We start from the raw sequence: 16,362 nt of genomic DNA on the forward strand, positions 1-16,362 counted from the left end.
TGGCTTGTAAATTCATACAATGGTCCCTTAAGCCTTCATGTGAAGCTTCATGGCAAGACAACTTGTTTTCTATTTTTCACGATTTTGAAAACTTTTTGAGGTTCGGGATTTTTTAAAATTTTTTCAGAAAGAGTTTTGGCCCCAAACTTGGTAGACGTGATTCTTTTATTTTTGTTGGCATGCACAAAAACATTCAGCTAAAAACTCGAAGTGTACAAGATTTTGTGACCATTTGAAAAAAGTGTCCCCATTTCAGACACTTTAATGGCTACTGGCAGCAAACCTGTAAAATCTCAAATGCTCTTTAAGGGGGTGTGAGTTCTCGAGGTTTCATGAGGGATAGGGGGCCAATATAAGGGCCAAGTACCAGCACCCATCGCACATCATGTGCGCACACCCCCCGCCCCCCTGATCATCGGAATCCCAATGTCGCCGGTCAGGTTCTCCGACGATGGTGTCCCGACGAAGAAAAATGAGGCACCAGCACATGCTTGAGCCCAGCATGTGCTGCGGCAACCCCCGGTCCGGTCTGATCTTAGACTGGGAATGAACTCCGTATGCTTAGACTGGGAATGAACTTCGTATGCCTAAGTCAACCAACGAAACGAGCGTGCGGGTGCTCAGCCGGCCAGAGGGGTGGGTTGTGCAAGCCGAGGATCGGTCGGGTCCCTCTCTACGTGCTACGGATCCTGCTGCCGCAACCCTCGGTCTGGACTGATCTTAGACTACGAATGAACTCCGTATGCCTAAGCCAACCGATGAAACGAGCGGGCGGGCACAACGCCAGCTAGAGAGGCGAGATGCGCAAACCGTGGATCGATAGGGTGGTAGGTGGGTTTAGGCACATCTTCATATTTCTGCCATTCCAATGCCATTTTTCTGGCTTGTAAATTCATACAATGGTCCCTTAAGCCTTCATATGAAGTTTCATGGCAAGATGACTCGTTTTCTATTTTTCATGATTTTCAAAACTTTTTACGGTTTGGGATTTTTTAAAATTTTTTCAGAAGGAGTTTCTTCCCCAAACTTCTTAGACGTGATGCTTGTATTTTTGTTGGCATTCACAAAAACATTCAGCTAAAAACTCGAAGCGTACAAGATTTGTGACCATTTGAAAAAAGTGTCCCCATTTTAGACACTTTAGTAGCTACTGGCAGCAAACCTTTAAAATCTCAAATGCTCTTTAAGAGGGTACGAGTTCTCGAGGTTTGATGAGAGATAGGGGGCCAATATAAGGGCCAAGTATCAGCACCCATTGCACATTATGTGCGCACACCCCCCACCGCCCCCCCCGATCGCCGGAACCCCAATGCCGCTAGTCAGGTTCTCCGACAATGGTGTCCCGATGAAGAAAAATGCGGCACCAGCACATGCCCAAGCCCAGCAAGTGCTGCCGCAACCCTTGGTCCAACCCGATCTTAGATCGGGAATGAACTCCGTATGCTTAGACTAGGAATGAACTCCGTGTGCCTAAGTCAACCCACGAAATGAGCGTGTGGGCGCTCAGCCGGCCAGAGGGGTAGGATGCGCAAGCCAGGGATCGACCAGGTCCCTCTCTACGTGCTATCGATCCTACCGCCACAACCCTTGGTTCGGTTCGATCTTAGACTAGGAATGAACTCCGTATGCCTAAGCCAACCGACGAAACGAGCGGGCGGGCGGGCGGGTACTACGTCGGCCAGAGAGGGGGATGCGAAAGCCGTGGATCGATCGGGTGGTAGGTGAGTTTAGGCACATCTTCATATTTCTGTCATGCCAATGGCATTTTTCTGGCTTGTAAATTCATACAATGGTCCCTTAAGCCTTCATGTGAAGTTTCATGGCAAGACAACTCGTTTTCTATTTTTCATGATTTTTGAAACTTTTTACGGTTTGGGATTTTTTAAAATTTTTTCAGAAGCAGTTTTGGCCCCAAACTTGGTAGTCGTGATCCTTGTATTTTTTTTGGCATGCACAAAAAAATTCAGCTAAAAACTCGAAGTGTACAAGATTTTGTGACCATTTGAAAAAAGTGTCCCCATTTTAGACACTTTAATTGCTACTGGCAGCAAACCTATAAAATCTCAAATGCTGTTTAAGGGGGTGTGAGTTCTCAAGGTTAGATGAGGGATAGGGGGCCAATATGAGGGCCAAGTACTAGCACCCATCGCACATCATATGCACACACCCCTCGCCCCCCCGATCGTCGGAACCCCAATGCCGCCGGTTAGGTTCTCTGACGATGGTGTCCCAACGAAGAAAAATACGGCACAGCAAATGCCCGAGCCCAGCATGTGCTGCTGCAACCATCGATCCGGTCAGATCTTAGACTAGGAATGAACTTCGTATGCCTAAGTCAACCCACGAAACGAGCGTGCGGGCACTCAGCCGGCCAGAGGGGCAGGATGCACAAGCCGGGGATCGGCTGGGTCCCCCTCTACGTGCTGCCGATCCTGCTGTCGCAATCCTCGGTCTGATCCAATCTTAGACTGGGAATGAACTCCGTATGCCTAAGCCAACCGAAGAAACGAGCGGGGGGGGCAGGCAGGCACAACGCCGGCCAGAGAGGCAGGATGCGTAAGTCGTTGATCGATAGGGTGGTAGGAGGGTTTAGGCACATCTTCATATTTTTGCCATGCCAATACCATTTTTCTGGCTTGTAAATTAATACAATGGTCCCTTAAGCCTTCATGTGAAGTTTCATGGCAAGACGACTCGTTTTATATTTTTCATGATTTTCAAAACTTTTTACGGTTAGGGATTTTTTAAAATTTTTTCAGAAGGAGTTTTGGCCCCAAACTTGGTAGACGTAATCCTTGTATTTTTTTTTGGCATGCACAAAAAACTTCACCTAAAAACTAGAAGTGTACAAGATTTTGTGACAATTTGAAAAAAGTGTCCCCATTTCAAACACTTTAATAGCTACTGGCAGCAAACCTGTAAAATCTCAAATGCTCTTTAAGAGGGTGTGAGTTCTCGAGGTTTGATGAGAGATAGGGGGCCAATATAAGGGCCAAGTACCAGCACCCATCGCACATCATGTGCGCACACCCCCCCAACCCCCCCGATCACCGAAACCTCAATGCCACCGGTCAGGTTCTCCGGTGATGGTGTCCCGACGAAGAAAAATGCGGCACCAGCACGTGCCCGAGCCCAGCTTGTGCTGTCGTAACCCTCGGTCCGATCCGGTCTTACACTGGGAATGAACTACGTATGTTTAAACTGGGAATGAACTCCGTGTGCCTAAGTCAACGCACGGAACGAGCATGAGGGCTCTCAGCCGACCAGAGGGGCGGGATGCGCAAGTCAGGGATCGGTCGGGTCCCGCTCTACGTGTTGCCGATCCTGCTGCTGCAACCATCGGCCCAGTTTGATGTTAGACTGGGAATGAACTCCGTATGCCTAAGCCAACTAACGAAACAAGCGGGCGGGCGGGCAGGCACTACGCCGGCCAGAGAAGGGGATGCGCAAGCCGTGGATCGGTAGGGTGGTAGGTGGGTTTAGGCACATCCTCATATTTTTGCTATGCCAATACCATTTTTCTGGCTTGTAAATTCATACAATGGTCCCTTAAGCCTTCATGTCAAGTTTCATGGCAAGACGACTCGTTTTCTATTTTTCATGATTTTTGAAACTTTTTACGATTCGGGATTTTTTAAAATTTTTTCAGAAGGAGTTTTGGCCCCAAACTTGGTAGACATGATCCTTGTATTTTTGTTGGCATGCATAAAAATATTCAGCTAAAAAATCGAAGTGTACAAGATTTTGTGACCATTTGAAAAAAGTGTCCCCATTACAGACACTTTATTGGCTACTGGCAGCAAACCTGTAAAATCTCAAATGCTCTTTAAGGGGGTGCGAGTTTTCGAGGTTTGATTTGGGATAGAGGGCCAATATAAGGGCCAAGTACCAGCACCCATCACACATCATGCGTGCACACCCCCCCGGCCACCCCGATCGCCGGAACCCCAATGCCCCCGGTCAGGTTCTCCGGCGATGGTGTCCCGACGAAGAAAAATACCGCACCAACACATGCCCGAGCCCAGCATGTGCTGCCACAACCCTCGGTCCGGTCCGATCTTAGATTGGGAATGAACTACGTATGCTTAAACTTGGAATGAACTTTGTGTGCCTAAGTCAACCCACGAAACGAACGTGCGAGAGCTCAGTCGGCCAGAGGGGTGGGATGCACAAGCCGAGGATCGATCAGGTCCCCCTTTACGTGCTACCGATCCTGCTACCGCAACCCTCAGCCCGGTTCGATCTTAGACTGGGAATGAACTCCATATGCCTAAGCAAACAACGAAATGAGCGGGTGGGCGGGCGGGCACTACGCCGGCCAGAGAGGGGGATGCGAAAGCCGTGAATCAGTAGAGTGGTAGGGGGTTTAGGCACATCTTCATATTTCTACGGTGCCAGTGCCATTTTTCTGGCTTGTAAATTCATACAATGGTCCCTTAAGCCTTCATGTGAAGTTTCATGGCAAGACGACTCGTTTTCTATTTTTCATGATTTTTGAAACTTTTTACGGTTGGGGATTTTTTCAAATTTTTTTAGAAGGAGTTTTGGCCCCAAACTTGGTAGACATGATCCTTGTATTTTTATTGGCATGCATAAAAATATTCAGCTAAAAACTTGAAGTGTACAAGATTTTGTGACCATTTGAAAAAATTATCCCCATCACAGACACTTTAATGGCTACTGGCAGCAAACCTGTAAAATCTCAAATGCTCTTTAAGGGGGTGTGAGTTCTCAAGGTTTGATGAGAGATAGGGGGCCAATATAAGGGCCCAGTACCAGCACCCATTGCAAATCATGTGCGCACACCCCCCCGAGCCCCCCGATCGTCGGAACCCCAATGCCCCCGATCAGGTTCTCCAGCGATGGTGTCCCGACGAAGAAAAATACGGCACCAACACATGCCTGATTCCAACATGTACTGCCACAACCCTCGGTCCGGTCTGATCTTAGACTGGGAATGAACTACGTATGCTTAAACTAGGAATGAACTTCGTGTGCCTAGGTCAACCTACGAAACGAGCGTACGGGCGTTCAGCCGGCCAGAGGGGCGAGATGCACAAGCCGGGGATCGGCCAGGACCCCCTCTGCGTGCTGCCGATCCTGCTAGAGCAACCATCAATCCGATCTGATCTTAGACTGGGAATGAACTACGTATCCCTAAGCCAATCGATGAAACGAGCGGGCGGGCGAGCGGGCACTACGCCGGCCAGAGAGGTGGGATATGCAAGCCGTGGATCAATAGGGTGGTAGGTGGGTTTAGGCACATCTTCATATTTCTACCGTGACAATGCCTTTTTTTTGGCTTGTATATTAATACAATGGTCCCTTATGCCTTCATGTGAAGTTTCATGGAAAGACGACTCGTTTTCTATTTTTCATGATTTTTAAAATGTTTTACGGTTCGGGATTTTTTAAAATTCTTTCAGAATTAGTTTTGGCCCCAAACTTTGTAGACGTGATCCTTGCATTTTTGTTGGCATGCACAAAAACATTCAGCAAAAAACTTGAAGTGTACAAGATTTTGTGACCATTTGAAAAAAGTCTCCCCAATTCAGACACTTTAATGGCTACTGGCAGCAAACCTGTAAAATCTCAAATGCTCTTTAAGGGGGTGTGAGTTCTCGAGGTTTGATGAGGGATAGGGTGCTAATATAAGGGCCAAGTACCAGCACCCATCGCACATCATGTGCGCACACCCCCCGGCCCCCTGATTGCCGGAACCCCAATGCCGTCGGTCAGGTTCTCTGGCGATCGTGTCTCGACGAAGAAAAATGCGGCACCAGCACATGCTCGAGCCCAGCATGTGCTACCGTAACCCTCGATCCGGTCGATCTTAGACTAGGAATGAACTCCGTATGCTTAGACTGGGAATGTACTCTGTACGCCTAAGTCAACCCATAAAACGAGCATGCGGGCGCTCAGTCGGCCAGAGGGGCGGGATGCACAAGTTGGAGATCAGTCGGGTCCCCCTCTGCGTGCTGTCGGTCCTGCTGCCGCAACTCTCAGTTCGGTCTGATCTTAGATTGCTAATGAACTTTGTATGCCTAAGCCAACCGACGAAATGAGTGGGCGAGCGTGCGGGCACTACGCCAGCCAGAGAAGCGGGATGCGCAAGCCGTGGATCGATAGGGTGGTAGGTGGGTTTTGGCACATCTTCATATTTCTGCCATGCTAATGCCATTTTTCTGGCTTGTAAATTCATACAATGGTCCCTTAAGCCTTCATGTCAAGTTTCATGGCAAGACGACTCGTTTTCTATTTTTCATGATTTTCAAAACATTTTACGGTTTGGGATTTTTTCAAATTTTTTCAGAAGCAGTTTTGGCCCCAAACTTGGTAGACGTGATCCTTGTATTTTTGTTGGCATGCACAAAAAAATTCAGCTAAAAACTCGAAGTGTACAAGATTTTGTGACCATTCGAAAAAAGTGTCCCCATTTCAGACACTTTAATGGCTACTGGCAGCAAACCTGTAAAATCTCAAATGCTCTTTAAGGGGGTGTGAGTTCTCAAGGTTTGATGAGGGATAGGGGGCCAATATAAGGACCAAGTACCAGCACCCATCGCACATCATGTGCGCACACCCCCCCAGCCCCCCCGATCGTCGGAACCCCGATGCCGCAGGTCAGGTTCTCCGACGATGGTGTCCCAACGAAGAAAAATGCGACACCAGCACATGCCCGAGCCCAGCATGTGCTATCGTAACCCTCGGTCTGGTACGATCTTAGACTGGGAATGAACTTTGTATGCTTAGACTGGGAATGAACTCCGTATGCCTAAGTCAACCCACGAAATGAGCGTGCAGGCGCTCAGCCGGCCAGAGGGGCGGGATGCGCAAGCCGGGGATCGATCGGGTCCCTCTCTGTGTGCTGTCGATCCTGCTGCCACAACCCCTAGTCTGGTACGATCTTAGACTGGGAATGAACTCCGTATGCCTCAGCCAACTGACGAATCGAGCGGGCAGGCGGGCGGGCAGGCGGGCACTACGCCGGCCAGAGAGGCGGGATGCGCAAGCCGTGGATCGATAGGGTGGTAGGTGGGTTTAGGCACATCTTCATATTTCTGCCATGGCAATGCTATTTTTCTGGCTTGTACATTCATACAATGGTCCCTTAAGCCTTCATGTGAAGTTTCATGGCAAGACGACTCGTTTTCTATTTTTCACGATTTTCAAAATTTTTCATAGTTTGGGATTTTTTAAAATTTTTTCAGAAGGAGTTTTGGCCCCGAACTTGGTAGACGTGATCTTTGTATTTTTGTTGGCATTCACAAAAAAATTCAGCTAAAAACTCAAAGTGTACAAGATTTTGTGACCATTTGAAAAAAGTGTCCCCATTTTAGACACTTTAATGGCTACTGGCAGCAAACTTGTAAAATCTCAAAGGCACTTTAAGGGGGTGTGAGTTCTCGAGGTTTGATGAGGGATAGGGGGCCAATATAAGGGCCAAGCACCAACACCCATCGCACATCTTGGGCGCACACCCCCCGGCCCCCCCGATCGTCGGAACCCCAATGTCGTCGGTCAAGTTCTCCGACGATGGTGTCCCGGCGAAGAAAAATGCGGCACCAGCACATGCCCAGGCCCAGCATGTGCAGCCGCAACCCTCGGTCCGATCCGATCTTAGAGTGGGAATGAACTCCGTATGCTTAGACTGGGAATGAACTCCGTATGCCTAAGTCAACCCATAAAACGAGCGTGCGGGCGCTCAGCCGACCAGAGGAGCGGGATGCACAAGCCGGGCATCGATCGGGTCCCCCTCTATGAGCTGTCGATCCTGCTGCTGCAACACTCGGTCCGGTCCAATCTTAGACTGGGAATGAACTTTGTATGCCTAAGCCAACCGACGAAACAAGCGAGCGGGCGGGCGGGCACTACTCCGGCCAGAGAGGTGGGATGCGCAAGCCTTGGATCGATAGAGTTTTAGGTGGATTTAGTTACATCTTCACATTTTTGCCATGCCAATGCCATTTTTCTGGCTTGTAAATTCATACAATGGTCCCTTAAGCCTTCATGTGAAGTTTCATGGCAAGACGACTCGTTTTCTATTTTTCATGATTTTCAAAACTTTTTACGGTTCGAGATTTTCTAAAATTTTTTCAAAAGGAGTTTTGGCCCCAAATTTGGTAGAAGTGATCCTCATATTTTTTTTGGCATGCACAAAAAAATTCAGCTAAAAACTCGAAGTGTACAAGATTTTGTGACCATTTGAAAAAAGTGTCCCCATTTCAGACACTTTAATGGCTACTGGCAGCAAACCTGCAAAGTCTCAAATGCTCTTTAAGGGGGTTTGCGTTCTCGAGGTTTGATGAGGGATAGGGGGCCAATATAAGGGCCAAGTACCAGCACCTATCACACATCATGTGCGCACACCCCCCGGCCCCCCCGATCATCGGAACCCCAATGCCGTCGGTCAGGTTCTTCGACGATGGTGTCTCGACGAAGAAAAATGTGGCACCAGCACATGCCCGAGCCCAAAATGTGCTGCCGGAACCCTCGGTCTGGTCTGATCTTAGACTGGGAATGAACTCTGTATGCCTAGGTCAACCCACGAAACAAGCGTGCGGTCGCTTAGCTGGCCAGAGGGGCGGGATGCGTAAGTCGGGGATCAATCGGGTCCCCCTCTGCGTGCTGCCAATCCTGTAGCTGCAACCCTTGATGAGGGATAGGGGGCCAATATAAGGGCCAAGTACCAGCACCCATCGTACATCATGTGCGCACACCCCCCGGTCCCCCCATCGTCGGAACCCCAATGCCGTCGGTCAGGTTCTCCGACGATGTTGTCGGGGTGAAGAAAAATGTGGCACCAGCACATGCCCAAGCCCAGCATGTGTTGCCGTAACCCTTGATCCAGTCCGATCTTAGACTGGGAATGAACTCCATATGCTTAGACTGGGAATGAACTCCGTATGCCTAAGTCAACCCACAAAACGAGCGTTCGGGCGCTCAGCCGGCCAGAGGGGCAGGATGCGCAAGCCGGGGATCGGTCGGGTCCCCCTCTGCGTGCTACCAATCCTGCTACCACAACCCTCAGTCTGATTCGATCTTATATTGGGAATGAACTCCGTATGCCTAAGCCAACCGACGAAACAGGTGGGTACTATGCCAGCCAAAGAGGCGGGATGCGCAAGCCGTGGATCGATAGGGTGGTAGGTGGGTTTACGCACATCTTCATATTTATGCCATGCCAATGCCATTTTTCTGGCTTGTAAATTCATACAATAGTCCCTTAAGCCTTCATGTGAAGTTTCATGGCAAGATGACTCGTTTTCTATTTTTCATGATTTTTGAAACTTTTTACGGTTTGGGATTTTTTAAAATTTTTTCAGATGGATTTTTGGCCCCAAACTTGGTAGACGTGATCCTTGTATTTTTGTTGGCATGCACAAAAAAATTCAGCTAAAAACTCGAAGTGTACACGATTTTGTGACCATTTGAAAAAAGTGTCCTCATTTCAAACACTTTAATGGCTACTGGCAGCAAACCTATAAAATCTCAAATGCTCTTTAAGGGGGTGTGAGTTCTCAAGGTTTGGTGCGGGATAGGGGGCCAATATAAGGGCCAAGTACCAGCACCCATCGCACATCATGTGCGCACACCCCCTTCGGTCCCCCCCATCGCCGGAACCACAATGCCGTCGGTTAGGTTCTCCGACGATGGTGTCCCGACGAGGAAAAATACGGCACCAGCACATGCCCGAGCCCAGCATGCGCTACCGCAACCCTCGGTTTGGTCTGATCTTAGACTGGGAATGAATTTCGTATGCCTAAGTTAATCCACGAAACGAGCGTGCGGGCGCTCAGCCAGCCAGATGGGCAGGATGCTCAAGTCGGGGATCGGTCGGGTCCCCTTCTACGTGCTGTCAATCCTGCTGTCACAACCTTTGGTCTGGTCCTATCTTAAACTGGGAATGAACTCCGTATGCCTAAGCCAACCGACAAAATGGACGGGCACTACGCCGACCAGAGAGGCGGGATGCGCAAGCCATGGATCTATAGGGTGATAGGTGGGTTTAGGCACATCTTCATATTTCTTCCATGCCAATGCCATTTTTCTGGCTTGTAAATTTATACAATGGTCCCTTAAGCCTTCATGTGAAGTTTCATGGCAAGACGGCTCATTTTCTATTTTTCACGATTTTTGAAACTTTTTACGGTTCGGGATTTTTTAAAATTTTTTCAGAAGGAGTTTTGGCGCCAACCTTGGTAGAAGTGATCCTTTGTATTTTTGTTGGCATGCAAAAAAAAATTCAGCTAAAAACTCGAAATGTACAAGATTTTGTTACCATTTGAAAAAAGTGTCCCCATTTCAAACACTATAATGGCTACTAGCAGCAAACCTGTAAAATCTCAAATGCTCTTTAAGGGGGTGTGAGTTCTCGAGGTTTGATGAGGGATAGGGGGCCAATATAAGGGCCAAGTATCGGCACCCATCGCACATCATGTGCGCACACCCCCCGGTCCCCCCATCGCCAGAACCCCAATGTCGTTGGTCAGGTTCTCCGATGATGGTGTCCCGACGAAGAAAAATGCGGCACCAGCACATGCCTGAGCCCAGCATGTGCTGCCGTAACCTTCGGTCCGGTCCAATCTTAGACTGCGAATGAACTCCGTATGCTTAGACTAGGAATGAACTCCGTATGCCTAAGTCAACCCGTGAAACGAGCATGCGGGCGCTTAGCCGGCCAAATGGGCGGGATGCTCAAGTCGGGGATCGTTCGGGTCCCCCTCTGCGTGCTGCCAATCCTACTATCGCAACCCTCAGTTCGGTCCTATCTTAGACTGGGAATGAACTCCGTATGCCTAAGCCAACCGACGAAACGGGCAGGCACTAAGCCGGCCAGAGAGGCGAGATGCGCAAGCCATGGATCGCTAGGGTGGTAGGTGGGTTTAGGCACATCTTCATATTTCTACCATGCCAATGCCATTTTTCTGGCTTGTAAATTCATACAATGGTCCCTTCAGCCTTCATGTGAAGTTTCATGGCAAGACGGTTCGTTTTCTATTTTTCATGATTTTTGAAACTTTTTACGGTTCGGGATTTTTTAAAATTTTTTCAGAAAGAGTTTTGGCCCTAAACTTGGTAGACATGATCCTTGTACTTTTTTTGGCATGCATAAAAAAATTCAGCTAAAAACTCGAAGTGTACAAGATTTTGTGACCATTTGAAAAAAGTGTCCTCATTTCAAACACTTTAATGGCTACTGGCAGCAAACTTGTAAAATCTCAAATGCTCTTTAAGGGGTGTGAGTTCTCGAGGTTTGATGAGGGATAGGGGGCCAATATAAGGTCCAAGTACCAGTACTCATCACACATCATGTGTGCACACACCCCCCGGTCCCCCCCATCACCGAAACCTCAATGCCACCGGTCAGGTTATCCGACGATGGTGTCCCGACGAAGAAAAATGCGGCACCAGCACATGCTCGAGCCCAGCATTTGCTGCCGTAACCCTTGGTCCGATTCAATCTTAGACTGGGAATGAACTCCGTATGACTAAGTCAACCCACGAAACGAGCGTGCGGGCGTTCAGCCGGCCAGATGGGCGGGATTCTCAAGCCGGGGATCGGTCGGGTCCCCCTCTGCATGCTGTCGATCCTGCTGCTGCAACCCTTGGTCCGGTCCGATCTTAGACTGGGAATGAACTTCATATGCGTAAACCAACAGACGAAACGGTCGGGCACAACGTCGGCCAGAGAGGTGGGATGCGCAAGCCGTGGATCGATAGGGTGGTAGGTGGGTTTAGGCACATCTTCATATTTCTACCGTGCCAATGCCATTTCTCTATCTTGTAAATTCATACAATGGTCCCTTAAGCCTTCATGTGAAGTCTCATGGCAAGACGACTTGTTTTCTATTTTTCACGATTTTTGAAACTTTTTACGGTTTGGGATTTTTTAGAATTTTTTCAGAAGGAGTTTTGGCCCCAAACTTGGTAGACGTGATCCTTGTATTTTTTTGGCATGCACAAAAACATTCAGGTAAAAACTCAAAGTGTACAAGATTTTGTGACCATTTGAAAAAAGTGTCCCCATTTCAGACACTTTAATGGCTACTGGCAGCAAACCTGTAAAATCTCAAATGCCCTTTAAGGGGGTGTGACTTCTCGAGGTTTGATGAGGGATAGGGGGCCAATATAAGGGCCAAGTACCAGCACCCATCGCACATCATGTGTGCACACCCCTCCGGTCCCACCCATCGCCGAAACCCCAATGCCGCCGGTCAGGTTCTCCGACGATGGTGTCTTGGTGAAGAAAAATGCGGCACAAGCACATGCCCGAGCCCAGCATGTGCTGCTGCAACCCTTGGTTCGGTCCGATCTTAGACTGGGAATGAACTCCTTATGCTTAGACTGGGAATGAACTTCGTATGCCTAAGTCAACCCATGAAACGAGCGTGCGGGCGCTCAGTCGGCCAGAGGGGCGGGATGCGCAAGCCATGGATCGGTCGGGTCCCCCTCTGTGTACTGTCGATCCTGCTACTACAACCCTCCATTTGATCTGATCTTAGACTGGGAATGACTCCGTATGCCTAAGCCAACCAACGAAACGGGCGGGTGGACGGGCGGGCACTACGCCGGCCAGAGAGGCGGGATGCGCAAGCCGTAGATCAATAGGGTGGTAGGTGGGTTTAGGCACATCTTCATATTTCTGCCATGCCAATGCCATTTTTCTGGCTTATAAATTCATAAAATGGACCTTTAAGCCATCATGTGAAGTTTTATGGCAAGACGACTCGTTTTCTATTTTTCACGATTTTTAAAACTTTTTACGGTTCGGGATTTTTTAAAATTTTTTCAGATAGAGTTTTGGTCGCAAACTTGGTAGACGTGATCCTTGTATTTTTGTTGGTATGCACAAAAAAATTCAGCTAAAAACTCGAAGTGTACAAGATTTTGTGACCATTTGAAAAAAGTGTCCCCATTTTAGACACTTTAATGGCTACTGGCAGCAAACCTGTAAAATCTCAAATGCTCTTTAAGGGGGTGTGAGTTCTCGAGGTTTGATGAGGGATAAGGGGCCAATATAAGGGCCAAGTACCAGCACCCATCACACATCATGTGAGCACACCCCCCGACCCCCCTTGATCGTCGGTACCCCAATACAACCGGTCAAGTTCTCCGGCGATGGTGTCCCGACAAAGAAAAATACGGCACCAGCACATGCCCAAGCCCAGCATGTGCTGCCGTAACCCTCGGTCTGATTCGATCTTAGACTGGGAATAAACTCCGTAGGCTTAGACTGGGAATGAACTCTGTATGCCTAAGTCAACCCACGAAACGAGCGTGCGGGAGCTCAACCGGCCAAGGGGGCACCTCTATGTGCTACCGATCCTGCTACCGTAACCCTCAGTTTGGTTTAATCTTAGACTGGGAATGAACTCCGTATGCCTAAGCCAATCGACAAAACGAGCGGGCGGGCGGGCAGGCACTACGTCGACCAGAGAGGCGGGATGCGCAAGCCGTGGATCGATAGGGTGGTAGGTGGGTTTAGGCATATCTTCGTATTTCTATCGTGCCAATGCCATTTTTCTGGCTTGTAAATTCATACAATGGTCCCTTAAGCCATCATGTGAAGTTTCTTGGCAAGATGACTCGTTTTCTATTTTTCACGATTTTCAAAACTTTTTACAGTTCAGGATTTTTTAAAATTTTTTCAGAAGGAGTTTTGGCCCCAAATTGGTAGACGTGATCCTTGTATTTTTGTTGGCATGAACAAAAAAATTCAGCTAAAAACTCGAAGTGTACAAGATTTTGTGACAATTTGAAAAAAGTGTCCCCATTTCAGACACTTTAATGGCTACTGGCAGCAAACCTATAAAATCTGAAATGCTCTTTAAGGGGTTGTGAGTTCTCGAGGATTGATGAGCGATAGGGGGCCAATATAAGGGCCAAGTACCAGCACACATCGCACATCATGTGCGCACAACTCCCCGGCCCCCTGATCTCTGGAACCCCAATGCCGTCGGTCAAGTTCTCCGGCGATAGTGTCCCGGTGAAGAAAAATGCAGCACCAACACATGCCCGAGCCCAGCATGTGCTGCCTTAACCCTCGGTCCGATCCGATCTTAGACTGGGAATGAACTTCGTATGCTTAGACTGCGAATGAACTCTGTATGCCTAAGTCAACCCACGAAATCAGCGTGCGTGCAATTAGCCGACCAGAGGGGCGGGATGCATAAGCTGGGGATCGATTGGGTCCCCCTCTGAGTGTTGCCGTAACCCTCGGTTCGGTTCAATGTTAGACTAGGAATGAACTCCATATGCCTAAGCCAACCGACGAAACGAGTGAGCAGGCGGGCGGGCGGGCACTACACCAGCAAGAGCGACGGGATTCGCAAGCCGTGGATCGATAGGGTGGTAGGTGGGCTTAGGCACATCATCATATTTCTGCCATGCCAATGCCATTTTTCTGGCTTGTAAATTCATACAATGGTCCCTTAAGCCTTCATGTGAAGTTTCATGGCAAAACCACTCGTTTTCTATTTTCACGATTTTTGAAACTTTTTATGGTTCAATATTTTTTAAAATTTTTCAGAAGGAGTTTTGGTACAAACTTAGTACACGTAATCCTTGTATTTTTGTTGGCATGCACAAAACAATTCAGCTAAAAACTCGAAGTGTACAAGATTTTGTGACCATTTGAAAAAAGTGTCCACATTTCAAACACTTTAATTGCTATTGGCAGCAAACCTGTAAAATCTCAAATGCTCTTTAAGGGGGTGTGAGTTCCCGAGGTTTAATGAGGGATAGGGGCGAATATAAGGTCCAAGTACCAGCACGCATCGCACATCATGTGCGCACACCCCCCGGCCCCCTTGATCGTTGGAACCCTAATGCCGTCGGTCAGGTTCTCCGACGATGGTGTCCCGACGAAGAAAAATACGGCACCAGCACATGTTGGAGCCCAACATGTGCTGCTGCAACCCTCGATCCGGTCCGATCTTAGACTGAGAATGAGCTCCTTATGCTTAGACTGGGAATGAACTCCGTATGCCTAAGTCAACCCACGAAACGAGCGTGCGAGCGCTCAGCCGGCCAGAGGGGCGGGATGCGCAAGTCAGGGATCGACTGGGTCCCCCTCTGTGTACTGCTGATCCTGCTACCGCAACCCTCAGTTCGGTCTGATCTTAGACTGGGATTGAACTCCATATACCTAAGCCAACCGACGAAACGAGCGGGCGGGCAGGCAGGCACTACGCCGGCCAGAGAGGCGAGATGCGCAAGCCATGGATCGATAGGGTGGTAGGTGGGTTTAGGCACATCTTCATATTTCTTCCATGCCAATGCCATTTTTCTGGCTTGTAAATTCATACAATGGTCCCTTAAGCCTTCATGTGAAGTTTCATGGCAAGACGACTCGTTTTCTATTTTTCATGATTTTTGAAACTTTTTATGGTTCGGGATTTTTTAAAATTTTTTTAGAAGGATTTTGGCCCCAAACTTGGTAGATGTGATCCTTGTATTTTTTTTTGGCATTTACAAAAAAATTCAGCTAAAAACTCGAAGTGTACAAGATTTTGTGACCATTTGAAAGAAGTGTCCCCATTGTAGACACTTTAATGGCTACTGGCTGCAAACCTGTAAAATCTCAAATGCTCTTTAAGGGAGTGTGAGTTCTCGAGATTTGATGAGAGATAGGGGGAAAATATAAGGTCCAAGTACCAGCACCCATCGCATATCATGTGCGCACACCCCCCCGACACCCCCGATCGCCGGAACCCCAATGCCGCTGGTCAGGTTCTCCGACGATTGTATCTCGGTGAAGAAAAAAGCGGCACCAGCACATGCCTGAGCCCATCATGTGCTGGCGTAGCCCTCGATCCGGTCCAATCTTAGACTGGGAATGAACTCCGTATGCCTAAGTCAACAAACGAAACGAGCGTGCGGGCGCTCAGCCGGCCAGAGAGGCGGGATGCACAAGTCGGGGATCGACCGGGTCCCCCTCTGCGTGCTACCGATCCTGCTGCTGCAACCCTCGGTCCGGCCTGATCTTAGACTGGGAATGAACTTTGAATGCCTAAGCCAACCGACGAAAAGAGTGGGCGGGCGGGCAGGCGGGCACTACGCCGGCCAGAGAGGCGGGATGCGCAAGCCGTGGATCGATAGGGTGGTAGGTGGGTTTAGGCACATCTTCATATTTCAGTGGTGCCAATGCTATTTTTCTGGCTTGTGAATTCATACAATGGTCCCTTATGCCTTCATGTGAAGTTTCATGGCAAGACGACTCGTTTTTTATTTTTCATGATTTTTGAAACTTTTTACGGTTCGAGATTTTTCAAAATTTTTTTCGAAGGATTTTTGGCCCCAAACTTGGTAGAAGTGATCCTTGTATTTTTGTTGGCATGAATAAAAAAATTCAGCTAA

This window comes from Durio zibethinus, chromosome 6 (assembly GCF_047325235.1).
Source record: "Durio zibethinus cultivar Kanyao isolate XHJ-2024 chromosome 6, ASM4732523v1, whole genome shotgun sequence".
NCBI classification, from domain to species: Eukaryota; Viridiplantae; Streptophyta; class Magnoliopsida; order Malvales; family Malvaceae; genus Durio; species Durio zibethinus.